General features: G+C 46.0%; 1 pseudogene; it reads right to left on the reverse strand.

Moving 5' to 3' along the window:
* Positions 1-12,914: 12,914 nt before the first annotated feature.
* On the reverse strand, positions 12,915-15,422 carry LOC118092087 (gastrula zinc finger protein XlCGF7.1-like; annotated as a pseudogene).
* Positions 15,423-19,291: the final 3,869 nt, after the last annotated feature.

A 19,291-nucleotide genomic window follows, 5' to 3' on the forward strand; every position in this document is an offset into this window, starting at 1 on the left:
ACTGCCAACAATCCATGGTCTGAAGCTGTGGTTTGTTAGGTAAAGGTAAAGGGACCCCTGACCATTAGGTCCAGTCGTGACCGACTCTGGGGTTGTGGCGCTCATCTCGTGTTACTGGCTGAGGGAGCTGGCGTACAGCTTCCAGGTCATGTGGCCAGCATGACAAAGCCGCTTCTGGCGAACCAGAGCAGCACACAGAAACGCCGTTTACCTTCCCGCCAGAGCGGTACCTATTTATCTACTTGCACTTTGACGTGCTTTCGAACTGCTAGGTTGGCTCGTAAAACCTTGGTGGTGGGTGGTGGGTTCAAGCCCCATGTTGGGCAAGATTCCTGCATTGCAGGGGGTTGGTCTAAATGACCCCCGTGGTTCCTTCCAACTCTACAGTTCATATAACACCGGTACTGAAAGACCTACATTGGCTCCCAGTACGTTTCCGAGCACAGTTCAAAGTGTTGGTGCTGACCTTTAAAGCCCTAAATGGCCTCGGCCCAATATACCTGAAGGAGCCTCTCCACCTCCATCGTTCAGCCCAGACCCTGAGGTCCAGCTCTGAGGGTCTTTTGGCGGTTCCTTCACTGTGAGAAGTGAAGTTACAGGGAACCAGGCAAAGGGCCTTCTTGGTAGTGGCGCCTGCCCTGTTGAACCCCCTCCCATCAGATGACAAATAAATAAACAACTATCTGATGTTTAGAAGACATCTGGAGGCAGGCAGCCCTGTTTAGGGAACTTTTTAATGTTTGATGTTTTATCGTGTTTTTAATATTCTGTTGGGAGCTGCCCAGAGCGGCTGGGGAAACCCAGCCAGATGGGCGGGGTACAAATAATAAATTATTATTATTCTATTATTATTGGTTGCTCTTCTCCCAGCTCATCGCTCTAGGTCAATACTATCCTCCTGCTCCAGAGGAGCTTCAGGATCAGGCCCTTGAGCCGGGGGGGGGGGGGGGGGGCTCCCACCATTCTTCCTTCAGTCTGGTTCCTGACAGTCTCTTCATTCAGCAAAACCATGAAACTTCAAGTAACACACATGAAACTTCAAGAAACACACATGAAAATCAAAGACAGCTGAGCAAACAAACAACAGTTGCACAAAGTGAAGTGACGCCCAGCATTTATCAAGGAAAATATCTTATTTGTTTAGCATGCTTTTTTTTTTTTTAAGAAGCAGCACACTCTGAAAAGACAAGGCCAAGCTAATAAACACTCGTTATCAGTAATAACTAGTAATATAAACTACTTGATTTTAAAAGGTGCCCCTGGATTTATTTTATTTTATTATTTTTATTTATTGTCAAACTGAACATGAAAATAATAATACAGAAAATAATAATACAGAACAAAAAAGTACAAATAAAACATGATATCGTACAAAAACTTATTATACAAATCAAATAGTCAATATTAGATATAGATAGATATATAGATATAGATATTTCAGGTCTTCTTTTCTTCCAATTGACTTCTTCATCCTCAACACGGTTCTTTTCTCGTTTTTGGTAAACTGTCTCCTTTTTAGATCATTATTATCCCTTTTTCTTTCTGTTTTAAACTTAAGTACCATAAATTATTTTGCAGAAGTTAATCGAAACAAGTCCAAGTATTAATTTGAGGGCACTGCTTTTTAAGATAATCTGTATTTTACCCATTCTTTTTGGAATTTTTGTTTGGTTTGACCCCTAATAGCCTCTGTCAACTTGGAAGTTTTTTTTAAAAAAAATGACAAAAAATGTTCAGTTGGCGAAGCGAGCAAATTGTTTGTCTTAAAAGTTTCAATAAAATAAAAATAAAAAAATCCTTCAGTAGCACCTTAAAGACCAACTAAGTTTTAATTTTGGTGTATGAGCTTTCGTGTGCATGCACACTTCTTCAGATACCGTATCTGATGAAGTGTGCATGCACACGAAAGCTCATACCAAAATTAAAACTTCGTTGGTCTTTAAGGTGCTACTGAAGGATTTTTTTTATTTTGTTTCGACTCAGACCAACACGGCTACCTACCTGTAATTAAAAGTTTCAGTTCTATTTGACCAAAAGATGCCTTGTGACTGAAGTCGAGAAGTGTATTAAATCGATATTACCAGCAGAGGGAGCTGCAGACCTAAATGTATAAAACTAAGCAATTAAAAAAAAAAAATACGGGAGTCCTGAATTTTGAATTTGAGAACATATACCCGAAGGCTGGACTTCCAATGGGGATTAAATCCTTAGGTTTCGGGTCCTTTCCCTGCCCCGCCTGCCCTGCACAAGCCTGTCAGGGCTCAATATTAAAGAAACAAACCCCTGTGTTGCAAAATGTGAGTCGGCAATATCAAAAGCAACACGATGACCATAAACAAATACAATATGAAAAATGTATAGAATGCTTCAAAACTGAATAAACTGAAGTCTCTGAAAGTCCTTAAATGAAACACGGCGGAAAACAAGCTGTGAAACTCTGTGTGATCAGGAAATGTCCAGTTCTGATGTCCAACTCTGAACAGTGTTTCTGGATAATAACTACTGTTTCGTGGAATTTCTTCATCAGCAAATTGGAAAGATATAGAATTGCTTCATCAACTGAAAATAAAAATTTTAAACGATGACCCAACAACAACATTCAATAGCGTGAAAATTATAAATTGTAACACAGTGGTACCTCTACTTACGAATAACTTTACTTACGAATGTTTCTACTTACGAATGGAGCTCCGTCCGCCATCTTGGATGCGGTTTAGATAGGATTTTTTCTACTTACGAATTTTTAGATAGGGTTGCTTCGACCTACGAATTTTTTCTCCCAATGCATTCCTATGGGATTCGACTTACAATTTTTCCCTACTTACGGATGTGCATTCGGCACGCATTAAATTCGTAAGTAGAGGTACCACTGTATAAAGAAGGTATAGGTAAAGGGACCCCTGACCATTAGGTCCAGTCGTGACCGACTCTGGGGTTGCGCGCTCATCTCGCATTATTGGCTGAGGGAGCCGGCGTACAGCTTCCAGGTCATGTGGCCAGCATGACAAAGCCGCTTCTGGCAAACCAGAGCAGCACACGGAAACGCCGTTTACCTTCCCGCTGTAGCGGTTCCTATTTATCTACTTGCATTTTGACGTGCTTTCGAACTGCTAGGTTGGCAGGAGCTGGGACCAAGCAACGGGAGCTCACCCCGTCACAGGGATTCGAACCGCCGACCTTCTGATCAGCAAGCCCTAGGCTCAGTGGTTTAACCACAGCGCCACCTGGGTCCCCGATAAAGAAGTTACATGCCCAATATTAAACATGAACCAGTAACAAATAGACAATCCGTGCGAATCTGAGCAGAGATGGGACATGCTGACAAGGCCTCACTCCTGTCAGGAACCATGCTCCGTCATTTTGCAGTTTCCAGGAAGCCCCGCGTAGAGTATATTGCATTAACCAAGTCTTGAAACCACCAGTGACTGAACTACTGTGGTCAAGCTCTCTCCGCCGAGCAGTCAAAGGATAGACAGGAACAGGCTATGGAAAACAGATCTGAAATTTATGGCATGATCTTTACTGGAGGAAAACTATATGAAAATGATGTACCGGTGGTATTTGACCCCGGTTAAATGAGCAAAAATGTGTAGAACGTGTACAAATATATGCTGGAAATGCAAAGAAAATGAAGGTACCTTTTATCAGATGTGGTGGACCTGTAAAGGAATTTAAAAATTCTGAGAAATGATATACAATGAAAGGAAAAAAATGCTCAAAATGCTAAAATAAAAACCAGAAGCTTTTTTTATTAGGAATTATAGGTATCGAAATCCCAAAGGACCAGAAAAAACTGTTTATGTTTGCGACACCTAGCCCAGGGAAGGAACCCCGACTAGAGAAGAATGGCAAACCAAGTTGATGGACTATGCTGAAATTAACGGGGAAACTTAGGAACCAAGAAGACAAGAACGGGGAAAGTTTATAATTTATATACAAGATCATTGCAAGCAGGTTAAAACATTGGGCGGATTTTTAACGCATGTGTAATGTAACGAAATGTATGGATATTTTAGAAAGATTAAAAATTGGTGAAGTATTGATATGCAGTGGAAAATAGTATCAATAGGACCCATGGAAGGGGGGGGAGAGTAAGGAGATTCAGAGTAATCTCGCTATTTGGATTCAGAACCAATTTTGTTATGTAGATTTTAGTTTCTTGGGCTCCATGATCACTGCAGATGGTGACAGCGGTCACGAAATGAAAAGACACCTGCTTCTTGGGAGAAAAGCGATGACAAACCTAGACAGCATCTTAAAAAGCAGAGACATCACCTTGCCGACAAATGTCCTATAGTTAAAGCTATGGTTTTCCCAGTAGTGATGTATGGAAGTGAGAGTTGGACCATAAAGAAGGCTGATCGCCGAAGAATTGATGCTTTTGAATTATGGTGCCGGAGGAGACTCTTGAGAGTCCCATGGACTGCAAGAAGATCAAACCTATCCATTCTTAGGGAAATCAGCCCTGAGTGCTCACTGGAAGGACAGATCCTGAAGCTGAGGCTCCAATACTTTGGCCACCTCATGAGAAGAGAAGACTCCCTGGAAAAGACCCAAAAGATGTTGGGAAAAGTTGAGGGCACAAGGAGAAGGGGACGACAGAGGACGAGATGGCTGGACAGCTACGAACATGAGTTTGACCAAACTGCGGGAGGCAGTGGAAGACAGGAGTGCCTGGCGTGCTCTGGTCCATGGGATCACGAAGAGTCGGACACGACTATACAACAACAACGTTCTTGTAAATCAAAAATTTATTTCAAAAGAATGAAAGCTCCTCCTGAAAGGCAGGGGACCCCCACGGTGGCATCTGATGCTCTCCCAGGCCATTGCAGAAGGAAATGAGCACCGACAATGTCCTGATGTGCTTGGCAGCGTGTAAGAAGAATGCATTCCCGGGAAAGCGATAAGAGGGGAAGGCGGTGGCAGGGATGTTTTTCTTGGTCCGGGGAGCATCGGTGGAGCCAGGGGATCGAATGCTACCGATCTCAAAGGGGAACATCGCAAAACAGGCAGCTGTACCTTGGAAATCCAGGTTTGCTCAACCGTAATCCCTTTTTGATTCCTTTATTTGCTCAGCCTGCTCTTTTCCCCGCTCAGGGGAGGAACGAACTCTTCCATATGCATAAGAGGCTCAAGACGGTGCGGTGCACTCCTGCCAATGCCGCCCTGCTTGCTTCTTTATTCATGCGCTGGGCGACCGTGTAGCATGTCTGCTGTCTGCTTTGCTCTGCAGCTGGCTTCCCCTCGGAGTGCGTGCGACTGCGTCTGTTCAGTCCTCATCTCCTTCCTTTCGGAGAAAGCCACGGAAGGATTAAATGTATCGACAGCCAAAAAGGACCGGCGCTCCTCTGAAAACAGGGGTGTGCTGCTTAGGAGATGGCGAGGCTGAGTCAGGCAGTGGCCCATCTGTGTTAGGAAGCCTCAGGTGGCCTGTAGCAGCTCTCGGTGCTGGCTGTTGCAGCTCCACTCAGCAATCCTTAGCCTCTGTCACCAGCACAGGCATCCGCTCAAGTTTCCTTCACTACAAGGTGGTATTTTATGGAAGCAAAGAGGAATAAAAGAGGCAGAGGCACAAGCTTGGTGGGGGGGGTATGACTTGTGTGATGTGTTGTCCCATCGTTGCGTGCGTGACATCAAGATGTCGGGAGGTTGGGAGGAGCCGAATGCGGTGGCACGTGCAGGGCCCGATTTAGGTTTGATGAAGCCCCAAGCTACTGAAGGTAATGGGGCCCATTATATGTCCAGCTGTCCTTTGTCAACAACAAATTGCCACTGTTTTTGTGTGTGTTGAATATATGCTATATGGTAATTTATGGACCTAATAGGGATCTCAAGCCATTTGCACATAACAAAATATGTATTTTATCAAAGTACAGTAATTGTTGAACTGAAATACAATTAAGAAGTATATTAAGAATAGTGAAATACAATTAAGAAGTGTATTAATAGTGAGATCATTATTAAGCTCTAAGTTAGAATGTAGGCACCCTATACTGTATATAAAGGTAAAGGGACCCCTGACCATTAGGTCCAGTTGTGACCGACTCTGGGGTTGCGCGCTCATCTCGCATTATTGGCCGAGGGAGCCGGTGTATAGCTTCCAGGTCATGTGGCCAGCATGACAAAGCCGCTTCTGGCGAACCAGAGCAGCACATGGAAACGCCGTTTACCTTCCCGCTGTAGCGGTTCCTATTTATCTACTTGCATTTTGACGTGCTTTCGAACTGCTAGGTTGGCAGGAGGTGGGACCAAGCAACGGGAGCTCACCCCGTCACAGGGATTCGAACCGCCGACCTTCTGATCAGCAAGCCCGAGGCTCAGTGGTTTAACCCACAGTGCCACCTGGGTCCCATATAGAAATGAGCAAACCAGTGGTATTTTAGGGAGCTGGCAAGGGCCATTACTTCATCCCAGGAGCCTGCACAACACAAAACACTGTTGCTGTATGTAGGTTTTATTTTATTTGGTTTTTTTCCTTATATTTTGGAAATGTACATCCAGGTTTTTTTCCTTTACATTTTTGGGGGCTCTCAAGCATGTGGGACCCTAAGCTATAGCTTGTTTAGCTTATACGTAAATCTGGCACTAGCCACGTGTCATTAGCCAGAGGGTCCTCCTCTTCCTGGTGCTGCTTCCACCCTTCTTCCCCTCTGGGGCAGGAGAAATAGGAAGAGAAAAAGCCTACCACTGGAGCCGCTCAGCCTCCTCCACCCCCTCAACACTGGAAGGGCATGGCCCCCTCTCAAAAGATATTGAAGGGGCCCAAAACACCTCAGCCCCCAGGAGCTGGTACCCCTGGAGAGCCATAATTTGCTTGCTCTCCTTGGTTTCAAGAGACCAGGTGCTTCCTGAGGGAGAGGGAATGGAAGGCAACAGGCACTGTTAAGAGCAGGCACCCCCAAACTGCGGCCCTCCAGATGTTTTGGCCTACAACTCCCATGATCCCAAGATGGGAATTGTAGTCCAAAACATCTGGAGGGCCGCAGTTTGGGGATGCCTGGTTAAGAGAGACAGAGGATGGATCTATGCATAGCAGGCAGAAGCAGCTACAGGCAGCTGGAGGCTTCTGATTGTGTGAACAATTGTCCACCGACTTCTGCGTGGCCAGCTCTAAAATGTGGTGCCTATCATAGAAATTTGGTTCACAGGCACCTTGTCTTTCATTTTTTAAAGAGGTCAACCCCAGCTGCTTTCTGTCCCCCTGGCCTTATGGACATGCAATCTCTCCCACTCTGGTGGCCACTAGACACCGTGAACTGTGACTCTCAATAGAGTCAATTACCATTATCTACATGCTACTCAAATGCAGACTGCTAATATGGATTTATTCCACTTCATCTGCACAATGACCTCCTTTCCAGATGTTGTTGTGACTCCCAGCTGCCATCAGCCTCAACGTCCAGGGCCAGCGATGAGGAATTATGGGAACTGTAGTTGTCCAACCTCTGGAGGACAGCAAGCTCTCCATCCTTGATTTCATCAAACACCCAAGTTAATATGTGAAAGTTTGTAGTCCTACTCAAACCGTAAAGTGACTCTGGCTCTAGAAAACTTGCGGGGAAAGCGAGCAAAGATGTATTTGCTGTAGTAAAATATGACTAAATTCCAAATTAACAAGCGCCAAGGAAATAGCGTTTTCTCTCTTCCAAGAGGATGGATTATTATTATGTTCCCAACGTTAATCTAATGTTAATCTTGTCCAACGTTCATACTCAAGAGGACAAAATGTTTCCGAACAGTTTAGTCCTCTGCGTTATCTATATAACATGATTGAAGTTACATAAAGGCAACCTTTATTTTCAAACATGAGACTGTTTCCGTAAGCAAAGGAGCCAGAATGGGACAGAGCACGTCGCTCATCGAATATTCTCGGTTAGGAGGGATTACACAACTGATCTGCTGGCATTAGAGACCCGGGGTTTTCACCCTCTTGATGTGCTCCATATTTATTTGCTTGATATCTGACTGAACAACCTGTTGCACAGCCGATTTATTTTGCAAATCAGATGGGGAATTAGCAAACAAGATTCTCTCGGCCCACTTTGATTGAACAAGTCATCCATTTGCTGTGTTTTGGATGCTAATTAGTTCTCCCTGGGCCTTTTGCTAAACTATGCACAATCTTTACTATTCACAAACCGAACGCGTCCTTGAGGGATGAGTCAAACTTTTGCATAAGAACATTTTGGAAAGTGAAAAATGAAGTGCTTTTTTGGGGTGGGGAGGAGGGAAAGGAATTATATTCACCATTTTTACACACCAGGGTGATATTTGCGCTGAGATTCATTATGAGTTGGATCTTCTTCTTCTTCTTCTTCTTCTTCTTCTTCTTCTTCTTCTTCTTCTTCTTCTTCTTCTTCTTCTTCTTCTTCTTCTTCAGAAATGGAAATGCCGTTTACCTTCCTGCCGCAGTGATACCTATTTATCTACTTGCACTGGCATGCTTTCGAAGTGCTAGGTTGGCAGGAGCTGGGACCGAGCAACGGGAGCTCACTCCGTCGTGGGGATTCGAACCGCCGACCTTCTGATCGGCAAGCCCAAGAGGCTCAGTGGTTTAGACTGAGCTAGCTGCATCAGTGGCCTCAGATGATGTGAGGATTTTCAATGGCAGTTTTCGTTATTGCTTCCATTAAACGTAAAATGAAATTTACTGCCACACTATAAATATAAGACACTTTCAAGATTCTTCAGCTGGTGCTGGTTCCCAACACAGAAACCTTGGGAACTATAGTTTTATGAAGGGACTAAGGATCCTGAGTGCTCCCTGGAAGGACAGATCGTGAAGCTGAGGCTCCAATACTTTGGCCACCTCATGAGAAGAGAAGAATCCTTGGAAAAGACCCTGATGTTGGGAAAGATTGAGGGCACTAGGAGAAGGGGACGACAGAGGACAAGATGGTTGGACAGTGTTCTCGAAGCTACGAACATGAGTTTGACCAAACTGCGGGAGGCAGTGCAAGACAGGAGTGCCTGGCGTGCTATGGTCCGTGGGGTCACGAAGAGTCGGACACGACTAAACGACTAAACAACAACAACAACAACAAGGATCCACCGCAGCCTTGCACAAGGGGTGCTTTGGAGACGTTCTTCATCTATGAAAACATTTCCTAGAGGCGTTGTCTGTTGAAGCTCAGAGCGGCCCTGTGGCCTTAAAGACATGCACATGTATTAGGGCACAAGCTATAGTGGACTAGAGTCCATTCCAGAGTCTATAATAATAATAAACGTGTTAAGTCTTGAAGGCGCAACAAGGTTTCTTGCTATTCAAATACAGTGATACCTTGGTTCTCAAACACCTTGGTATTCAAACAATTTGGAACCCAAACACGCAAACCTGGAAGTGTTTTGGTTTGCAAACCTTTTTCAGAAGCTGAACATGCTCCGTTCTAAGTGTTACACTTCCGATTTGAGTACCACGCTTCCGTTTTGCGTGTCACACTTTTGTTTTGAGTGTTACGCTGAGGTCTCTCTGTTGTTGCTATTTATTTTGTGTTTTTGTGGCCCTTTTTTGTTTTGTTTTTGTGACTGTGCAGAACCCAGTTCAGCTACTGATTGATAGTGTGACTGCAGGGACGAAGATGATGGACTATGCAGAACTAGCGAAGTTGACCCACGGGATCCGCTATCAGGGAGAAACAAAGTTCCAAAAAGAGTGGAGTAAATTCGTGGAATATATTGAGAGGAACTGTAGAAGTCTAGGGACACTTGCAGGACTAAAATAAATCCTACGAATTGACTTTGAATAAGTAGGTAAAATAAACTGCAGGATAAGGGCGGAAAAAACAAATCCGAAAGACGGGAGGGAGGGGAGTCGCTTTTCTTTTTTCTTTCTATCTTTTTTTTTTCTTTTTCTGTTTTTGTAGTGGTTAGTGGGTGTGTTTGTTAAATGTTTTTTAATTTGTGTGTTTATGTGGAAATTAATAAAATTTCTTTTTTAAAAAAGATTGATAGTGTGACTGCAGTACATTGTTGATTACTTTCATTTTATGGCTCAGTGGTCTCGTTAGATAGTAAAATTCATGTTAAATGGCTGTTTTAGGCATAGCTGCGAAGTATCCTGTTTTCGCCGGGAAACCCCCTTTTTTCCTACCGTTTCCCGGCGGTCTCCCGTATCAGTTATTATCCCATTATTCTCCCTTAAATCCGCTCCTGCCTGCGGCCATTTTTCTGGTGCCGCTTTGCCCTTCTATGGGCACCAGAAAATGGTGGTGCCGGCGCTGGAAGGCGCTTTTACGCGTGTCCGGAAACGCGTAGACGCAACCTCCGGTGGCACTTTGCCCTTCTATGGGCACCAGAAAATGGTGGCGGCACAAGTCGCTTTTATGTGTTTCTGGTCATGCGTAGAAGCGACTTCCGCCACCGGCATTTTCTGGTGCCCATAGAAGGGCAAAGCGCCACCGGAAGTTGCGTCTTCGGTGTCGTGCGGCTGCCAATCCCGGATTTTTTCATCCAGGACTTGGCAGGTATGGTTTTAGGGGTTGTTTTTAAAAGTCTGGAATGGACTAACCCACTTTGCATTACTTTCTATGGGAAAGCGTGACTTGGTTTTGGAATGCTTTGGTTTTGGAATGGACTTCCGGAAAAGATTAAGTTTGAGTCAGAGATGGTTCTCCCATGGTGGAAGCATGCATGGCATTGGAAGTCTTTCCCCTGTTTCATTCTAGGGCCCCTTTTTACAGTGGTACCTCAGTTTTTGAACTAATCTGTTCCGGAAGACCATTTGAAAACCGAAAACTCAACACCCGACAGCTAGGCCTCTGGATCTTGCACTCAGCAGAAGCCACATGGCAAGTTCGACTTCCGAGGTGTGTTCCAAAACCGAAGCATTTACTTCCGGGTTTAGAGCATTTGAAAACCGAAATGTTCGTCAACGGAGACGTTCGAAAACCTAGGTACCGCTGTACATTTTAAGCACCACGATACCACTTTAAACAGTCATGGTGTTCCCCTGGGAGGAGCAGCTTGTTAAGGGCATAGCTGCCAAGTTATCCCTTTTTTAAAGGGATTTTCCCTTATGCTGAATAGGCTTCCTCGCGAGAAAAGGGAAAACTTGGCAGCTATGGTTAAGGGTCCCGAGAATTGTTTAGGAGACCCCTGTTTCCCTCACGAAGATGATAATAATAATTTTATTACTTATATGCTGCCCATCTGACTGGGTTGCCCCAATCCCCTTGGGCGGCTCCCAACAAAATATAAAAAACACAATTTGTTGTTGTTTAGTCGTTTAGTCGTGTCCGACTCTTCGTGACCCCATGGACCATAGCACGCCAGGCACTCCTGTCTTGCAAAAAAACACAAAAAAACATTTAAAAAACTTCCCTATACAGGGCTGCCTTCAGGTGTCTTCTAAAAGTCATTGAGTTATTTATCTGTTTCACAACTGGTCCTTTAGGGGCACAATTACCCCATTCAGGACCAGGGAGTCGTCGTCGTCGTCCCCGCCCACTCCCCCAGAAACAGTAATTCTGTATTGTTAGGATTCAACCTCAATCCATTAAGCTACAATTCTGAGTTTCCTGGGAAGTGAGATTGATGGTTAAACCACTATGGGAATTGTCGCTCTGGGAACGGAATAGTTATTTTTATTTTTATACTCCTGGCTTTCTTCCTTGGCTCTGACTCCCCGGCACAGTTCCTGGCTCAAGCCGACAACTACCTGCAGCTCAGCCTTGGCACTGAATATTACTGTCAATGGTCGAGGGCCATTTTGCATTGAGGCAAACGAAATCCTCTTTGCCCCTTTAGCAGGATCAGCTTCCCAAGCGGTTAGCACCATAGATGGCAATTGGTAAATGGGCAGCAATGTTTCTGTAAGCAGTAGTTCATCTATTTTTTTTAAAAAAAAATGTAAATGCTGCAGCTGTCCTATCCAAAGTGCGTGCCAAGAAAAATCAAATTCTGGCCAATATTGTATAAATTATGCAAACGGGGCAAATTTGTATAAAACAAGAACTTTGCATAATCTATTCAGTTCTTGATAGCCATGGGGGAAAGAGTTAAGGAGTTATGCAAGGGAGTGAAGACACAGCTCCCCTAGCTGATGAAAATCTAATGCAGTAGGACTAGCCAACTGTTTTGGACTCCAACTCCCATCCTCCCTGGCCACTGGCCAAGCTGGCTGAGGCTCATGGGAACTGGAGTCCAACACCTGGAAACCACTGTTTTGGCTACCCCTGTGGTATTGTAATAACCCCGCTTTGGCGAATTCATGTTCTGAAGTATCTCTTCGCAGTTAGAGAAAGGCAGGAAGTTATACCTGGAATCTGTGCCCAAGGCGAATTTCTGCATCCCTGCAGCAAACACTCAAAGCTGGGAGAATTTCCACAAGGGCACCAGGTTGGGGAAGGCTGGCATACTATTCCCAAGTCCCAACACATTTTTCAACAGCAGATCTGAGCGATTTGGGCAGGGGAGCTATGTCCTTCTACTCTAGTCAATGTTTCCCAAACTTGGGTCTCCATCTGTTTTGGGACTGCAATTCCCAACATCCCTGACCCACTGATCTTGCGAGTTAGGGATGATGGGACTTGGACTCCAAAAAGATATGGAGACATTGCTCTGGATGTTACGGAACTACAACTGCCGTCATCCACAGCCCAAAAGGCCAACAGTCAGAGATGATCCACTGCTGGGGGTGCTATGCTTCTGAAAGTATGTGCTCCTGGGAACGGCAAGAGGTGAGAGTGCTCTTGTGTTCGAATCCTGATTCTTGCAGGACTAGATGGGCCACTGTCCTGCTCTTAAGTTCTTATGATGGGAGCTAGAGAACCACAGGTTCCCGATCCTTGATTCCGAATCAGAAAACTTGGTCCATCTCTGCGTTACGCTGGGAATTCACATGTCTAGAGAATCTCCATGATAGTCCCGAGCTTCCTCGTTGTCCACAGACGGAATTGCCCTCTGCTCTTTGTTAACTAATCAAAGACCTCCAGCGCTTCTCCCAAACCATCCCTGCGCCATTTGCGGTTATACGGCGCTTCCCGGCTGTGGATATTCTGATGTCGCCGGAGGTATTTTCTCAGCCAAAACCGCTTCCCGCACTCGCAGCACTTGTGGGCCCCATCGCTCATGTGGAGTTTCTGGTGTTTGACGAGGTTCCTCCTCTGGGAGAACAGCTTCCCGCATTTGGTGCAGTTGCACGGCCCCATCCGGACGTGGATTGTCCGGTGTCGGAAAAGGTTGCCCTTCTGGGTTGAAGGTTTTCTCGCATTCCGGACACTGGTAAGGGGCCTCCCGAGTGTGGATCCTCAGGTGTCTAACCAGGTTGGCCCTCTGGTTGAAGCTTCTCCCGCATTCTGTGCATTGGCTCCCAGTACGTTTCCGAGCACAATTCAAAGTGTTGGTGCTGACCTTTAAAGCCCTAAATGGCCTCGGTCCAGTATACCTGAAGGAGCGTCTCCACCTCCATCATTCTGCCTGGACACTGAGGTCCAGCACCGAGGGCCTTCTGGCGGTTCCCTCGTTGCGAGAAGCCAAGTTGCAGGGAACTAGGCAGAGGGCCTTCTCGGTGGTGGCGCCTGCCCTGTGGAACGCCCTCCCAACAGATGTCAAAGAGGAAAACAACTACCAGATTTTTAGAAGACATCTGAAGGCAGCCCTGTTCAGGGAGGCTTTTAATGTTTAATAGATTATTGTGTTTTATTTTTCTGTTGGAAGCCGCCCAGAGTGGCTGGGGAGACCCGGCCAGATGGGCGGGGTATAAATAATAAATTATTATTATTATTATTATTATTATTATTATTATTATTATTATTATTGAAAGGCTCGCTCACATGTGTCCTCTGGTGCCTGAGAAGCTTCCGGTTCATCCTGAAACTTTCTCAGCACTCGCCACATTTATAAGGCCCTTCCGCGGTGTGGATTTTAAGGTGCCTGCTAAGATTGGATTTCTGATTAAACCCTTTCCCACACACAGGGCACGAGAATATCCTCTTGCTCTTCCTTACGGAGATACCTCTCTCGCCTCTTGCAAGGCCGTTGGTGAACTCAAGAACAGCTGCCTCTTTACTGCTGAGAAATGGGGTTGGCGGTGGGCTAACGTTTTCCTCCTGTTGAGTTTCCAAAGGATATCCGTCCCCACCCCCCCCGGACCCGTCTCTTCCTTGACCGAGGCTCTCTGGGCTTTCATCAGAGTGGGGTGTGGGTTGCAGATGGCGGCTAACAGATTGAGGTTGAATCCCGACAAGACAGAAGTACTGTTTGTGGGGGACAGGAGGCGGGCAGGTGTGGAGGACTCCCTGTTCCTGAATGGGGTAACTGTGCCCCTGAAGGACCAGGTGCGCAGCCTGGGAGTCATTCTGGACTCACAGCTGTCCATGGAGGTACAGGTCAATTCTGTATCTAGGGAAGCTGTCTATCAGCTCCATCTGGTATGCAGGCTGAGACCCTACCTGCCTGCAGATTGTCTCGCCAGAGTGGTGCATGCTCTGGTTATCTCCCGCTTGGACTACTGCAATGCGCTCTATGTGGGGCTACCTTGGAAGGTGACCCGGAAACTACAACTAATCCAGAATGCGGCAGCTAGACTGGTGACTGGGAGCGGCCGCCGAGACCACATAACCCCGGTCTTGAAAGATCTACATTGGCTCCCAGGACGTTTCCGAGCACAGTTCAAAGTGTTGGTGCTGACCTTTAAAGCCCTTAACGGCCTCGGTCCAGTATACCTGAAGGAGCGTCTCCACCCCCATCATTCTGCCCGGACACTGAGGTCCAGCTCCGAGGGCCAAGTTGCAGGGAACCAGGCAGAGGGCCTTCTCGGTGGTGGCACCCGCCCTGTGGAACGCCCTCCCATCAGATGTCTAAAAGGAAAACAGCTACCAGATTTTTAGAAGACATTTGAAGGCAGCTCTGTTTAGGGATGCTTTTAATGTTTAAGAAATTAGTGTATTTTAATGTTTCTGTTGGAAGCCGCCCAGAGTGGCTGGGGAAACCCAGCCAGATGGGCGGGGTATAAATAATAATAAATTATTATTATTATTATTATTATTATTATTATTATTGCAGATGCTTTTGTATCCAGAACCCTCCAGAGCTTCTGATTTGATGCACATTTCCCGAACACCCCCAAAATGATCTGCAGAAGCCACGGTACCTTCCAATCTGCACCCCATCTGAGTTTCCAGAGGTGTGGGAGACATCTTTGGACTTTGGTGGTGACCTTGATAGGCAGGTTCTGGTGGTCCATCTTCACAAGGAGACTCAAAGTCCTCTGCCATTGCTACCCTCCATTTATTAGTCTCCTCAAGTTCCTCTTTCACCTGATTTCCTCAAGATGAATGGACAACCCTCTTTGGACCACCTACATCTCCACAAACAATCCTCTTCTGTGACCGTGTTTGGACAGGACTTCTCTGTAGCTTTCCCACCTTCGGGAAGGTTTCACCCGCTTCCAGAGTCAAGCCCGCTTCTCTTATCTGAGCCATTTGAAACAGACGCGGCTGGCTAGTCCTGTTTACATGGCTTGCTTGCCTGTTTTTCATGCAGTTCCTCCGACGAGCATCAAAACGTCTCTTGGTGTCCAGTCTCTCCCCTCGCTCGCCACATACAGATGAACCTTCTTCCACCACAGATTTTCCAGTGAGTCTTTGGGGTCCCCTTGTCAACAAAGCTCTCCCCTTGATCTCTGCGGGCATCCAACCTTTTCACATTGCGGATGCAATGTCCACAGCAGGAGAAGATGCAAAAGCCCATCTTTCATGAACATCTTACAGTGAGCTCCTCGGCAGATTTCCGGCTAGAAATGCCTGTCTCATGGACTTTCCCCTTCCCTGAGCAGGTGGATCTTGTGCAGAAGCCTAACCAGGGCCGGCTCTAGGTAGACCCCCGGTGGCGCGGTGCGCCAGGGCGCCATGCGGCAAAGTCGAGCAGAAACCATGCTGCACCCTGCGAGGGCGGGGGCGCCAGAGCGATCTCTGCCCCTCAGCACCAGGGCGCGCGATCTGCTCGAGACTGCCCTGAGCCTAACCTATATTTCTTGCAAACATGCAGATACTGTGACCAATGCTTGGTGCCTTTGCAGATCTCCCTTTCCTGCTGAACCACTTCCCACATTTGGGACACAAATATAAACTTCAGCGCTATGTGCCAGGGAAGAGGAAGGCATTATTCACTATGCCTGCTCCATTATCAATATCCTCCTTCCGTCTACTTTCACAAAACAGGCGATTGCAAGCTTTAATGGCAATTTTCTGCGTTTTCCCTCTGGAAGAGGTTTTGCTCCAGGTTCCCCAAATGAAGCTCCCCTACTTCCCAATTGTTTGAATTCTTCGTCTGAACTTGTTTGCTTTCAACAGCAAAAGCAAGGTACCCTTTTATAAGACGGGTGGTGATATTCTAGTCCTCATGGTGTTTCTTTATAGCTGATTATCACAGCAGTGTGGCTTTGGCCTGTTTGAAAAAAAAGAAGGAGTGGAAGTTATATTGGGGTTCTTTAACAGGGGAAAAAAAACATATTTAAGCTGCTGGTTATGGGCTACTGTACCTCCTCTCTCCCTTCCCCCGATACCCCACATTTTAATACCCTTTCAGGGTTACCTTCTGAAGCATAGAGATAAGAATAGCACAGATAAAGAGATAAGGAACCTGCTGTTTCTACTCTCACCTCAGAGCACCTGAACTCATTTCATGGACTTAGATACGTAGGTTCCTCATACTCTCATAGGGACATAGGAAGGTGCCTTTCACCAGGTCAGATCATTGGTCCACCCAGTTCAGTATTCCCTACACTGACTGGCAGCATTTCTTCAGAATGTCAGGCAGGGCCCTTTCCCAGAGCTACCCAGAAATGTCCTCAGAGATTGAAAGTGGGACTTTCTGCAAAAAGAGAGAGAGGGAGATGCTCCACTGCTGAGTGATAGCTTCCCTCTGCCGCCAAATTTGAGATGCTAGGGATTAGCCAGTGTGTTGTCATGGTTAAGAGTGTCAGACTAGGACCTGGGAGACCAGGGTTCGAATCCTCACTTGGCCATGAAGCTCACTGGGTGAGCTTGGGCCAGTCACTGCCTCTCTCAGCCTAACCTACCTCGCAGGGCTGTTGTTGGGGATTTAATGCGGGGCAGAACCATTAACAATGCCTTGGGCTCCTTGGAGGAGAAGTTGGAGGAGATGTTGGGGTGTGAATGCAATACTGTGATGGTTGCATTGAGATCTATGTTCCTTACGCCCCCCACCCCACCCAAAAGCTACAGGAATAGGTAATAACACTGGATTTCTGGTTGTTTAATATCAGCCAGATAGTTGTTTATTTCCTTGACATCTGATGGGAGGGCATTCCACACGCCCTCCCATTAGATGTCAAGGAAATAAACAACTACCGGTATCTGACTTTTAGAAAACACCTGAAGGCAGCCCTGTTTAGGGAAGTTTTGAATGTTTGACGCTGTTGCTTTTTAAAATTATTGTTATTGGTGTTCTGTTGGGAGCCAGCCAGAGTGGCTGGGGAAACCCAGCCAGATGGGCGGGGTGCAAATAATAAAAACAAAAACTATTATTATGTTGCTGATTTTGTGAATTGATATTAAATGTCTTCTAATTTCATTAAAATGATTAAGAGTGTAAGAGTGTAATAATTATTAAAAGAAGAGCTCCGCAGAGTTAGGCCAAAGGCCCCCACCCGGTGGTCTAGCCCAGCGTACTGTTCCCATAATGGCCAACTCCAATGGGAAGTCCTGGGGTAGCTCAGTGGGTAGAAAACGAGGCTCTTAATCTCAGGGTCGTGGGTTCGAATTCCACGTTGGCCAAAAGCTTCCTGCATTGCAGGGGGTCAGGCTAGATAACCTTGGACCCCTTCCTACCCTACATTCTATGAAAGTGGGAGATGCTGGTATCATGTGGTTGCCAGGAGCCCCTTTGATAAACACTGGGGAGTTTGGACTCTTTCCGAAGCACCACGGAGCGATGGCCGGGGAAGCAGCAATTGCGCCCCAATCCGGATGCGCACAGAGCAATGGTTGCAATTCTGTGATGCTCTGCACCGCTGGGGTCGGGCTGCAGGATGAGTGCAGGTCTGATTTTTTTTTTGCTTGTTCAAAAAAAATGCCTTACCTTTCCGGCCCTGGTGACCAGCTGGAAAGAGATCTTGCTTTAGGGGTTTTTTTTGGGGGGGGGGGCGTTGCGTTGTGACGATGATGCTCTCTGCAAAGGTCCAAAGGAAATCTGCGGCCAGATCAGGGAAAGCTACCGGAGGAAGGAATCTCTCGTCTGCTTAATTTAACGGTTGGGGGTGGGAATCTGGGTTTAGAAGAGCAAAGCCTTGGAATGCACCCCCCCCCCCCAGCCGCCCATCTTCCAGCTTGGAAATCCAGGCACGCAAACGCAGGCAGGCAAGGGAGGAAGAGCCTCTACCCCGGGAAACAGTATTTCTTTCTTTCTTAATTTGATAGAGTTGCACACATTGGAATGGTCTCTGTTCGCAAGGCTTTCTGGGAGTTGTAGTTCACCGACGGAATGGTTCCCCCCTCTCCCCAAAGGGGGGAGAGGGTCTTTGAAACAGAAAAGCGCATTTGAGATCCGGAGGTCGTTTCAGAATTTTGTTTTATTAGGCAAGGATAAAAGTGGCGTCTCTCCTCGCTGATCAAAAATAAAAAGATTAAGAGTCAAAATCCTCAATCCAATAAGAGTCTGCTAACCTTAATTTTTTAATTTTTTAGTTATATTTTTTTTTTAAAAAAGGAATTTAATCAAATAAGAAACTAACCATGTCTATTGCGGGTTTTATTGGATTTTGAAAATAAACTTAATGCATTTAGAAACAAAACAAAACATGCAAGTCAGTTATTGTTGTCTTTTTAATTTGTTTCTGTTAGCGATTAACGATCCAGGTTACAGAAATGTGCTCTTTGATTGTGTATTACCTAATTTTTGATTAAAAATGGTTCACAGGGGAGATGGGAAGAGTTTGCGAGAGGGGGGAATTGTATCAATACGTTTGATATTGAAAGTGTGTAGTAGGATTGTCTCATTTACAATAAAGCATTTACCAACAAGATCGGCAATGGTAAAAGCAGAAATCTCTGACGCAGAGATTTCCCCCTCCTAAACTCCTGGACCATGAATATCACTATCCTGTGTATATCTGCTCAGAAGTAAGTACCATTTAGTCAGTAGAATTTACTCCAAGGAAAGTGCATGTTGGATCGTCACCTAAGAGATGCATGAACACAAAGCAATCCTTGTGCTGTGGGTGTGGGGGACTCCCTGGTCCTGAATGGGGCAACTGTGCCCCTGAAGGACCAGGTGCGCAGCCTGGGAGTCATTTTGGACTGACAGCTGTCCATGGAGGCGTAGGTCAATT

Source organism: Zootoca vivipara, chromosome 12 (assembly GCF_963506605.1).
Source record: "Zootoca vivipara chromosome 12, rZooViv1.1, whole genome shotgun sequence".
NCBI classification, from domain to species: domain Eukaryota; kingdom Metazoa; phylum Chordata; class Lepidosauria; order Squamata; family Lacertidae; genus Zootoca; species Zootoca vivipara.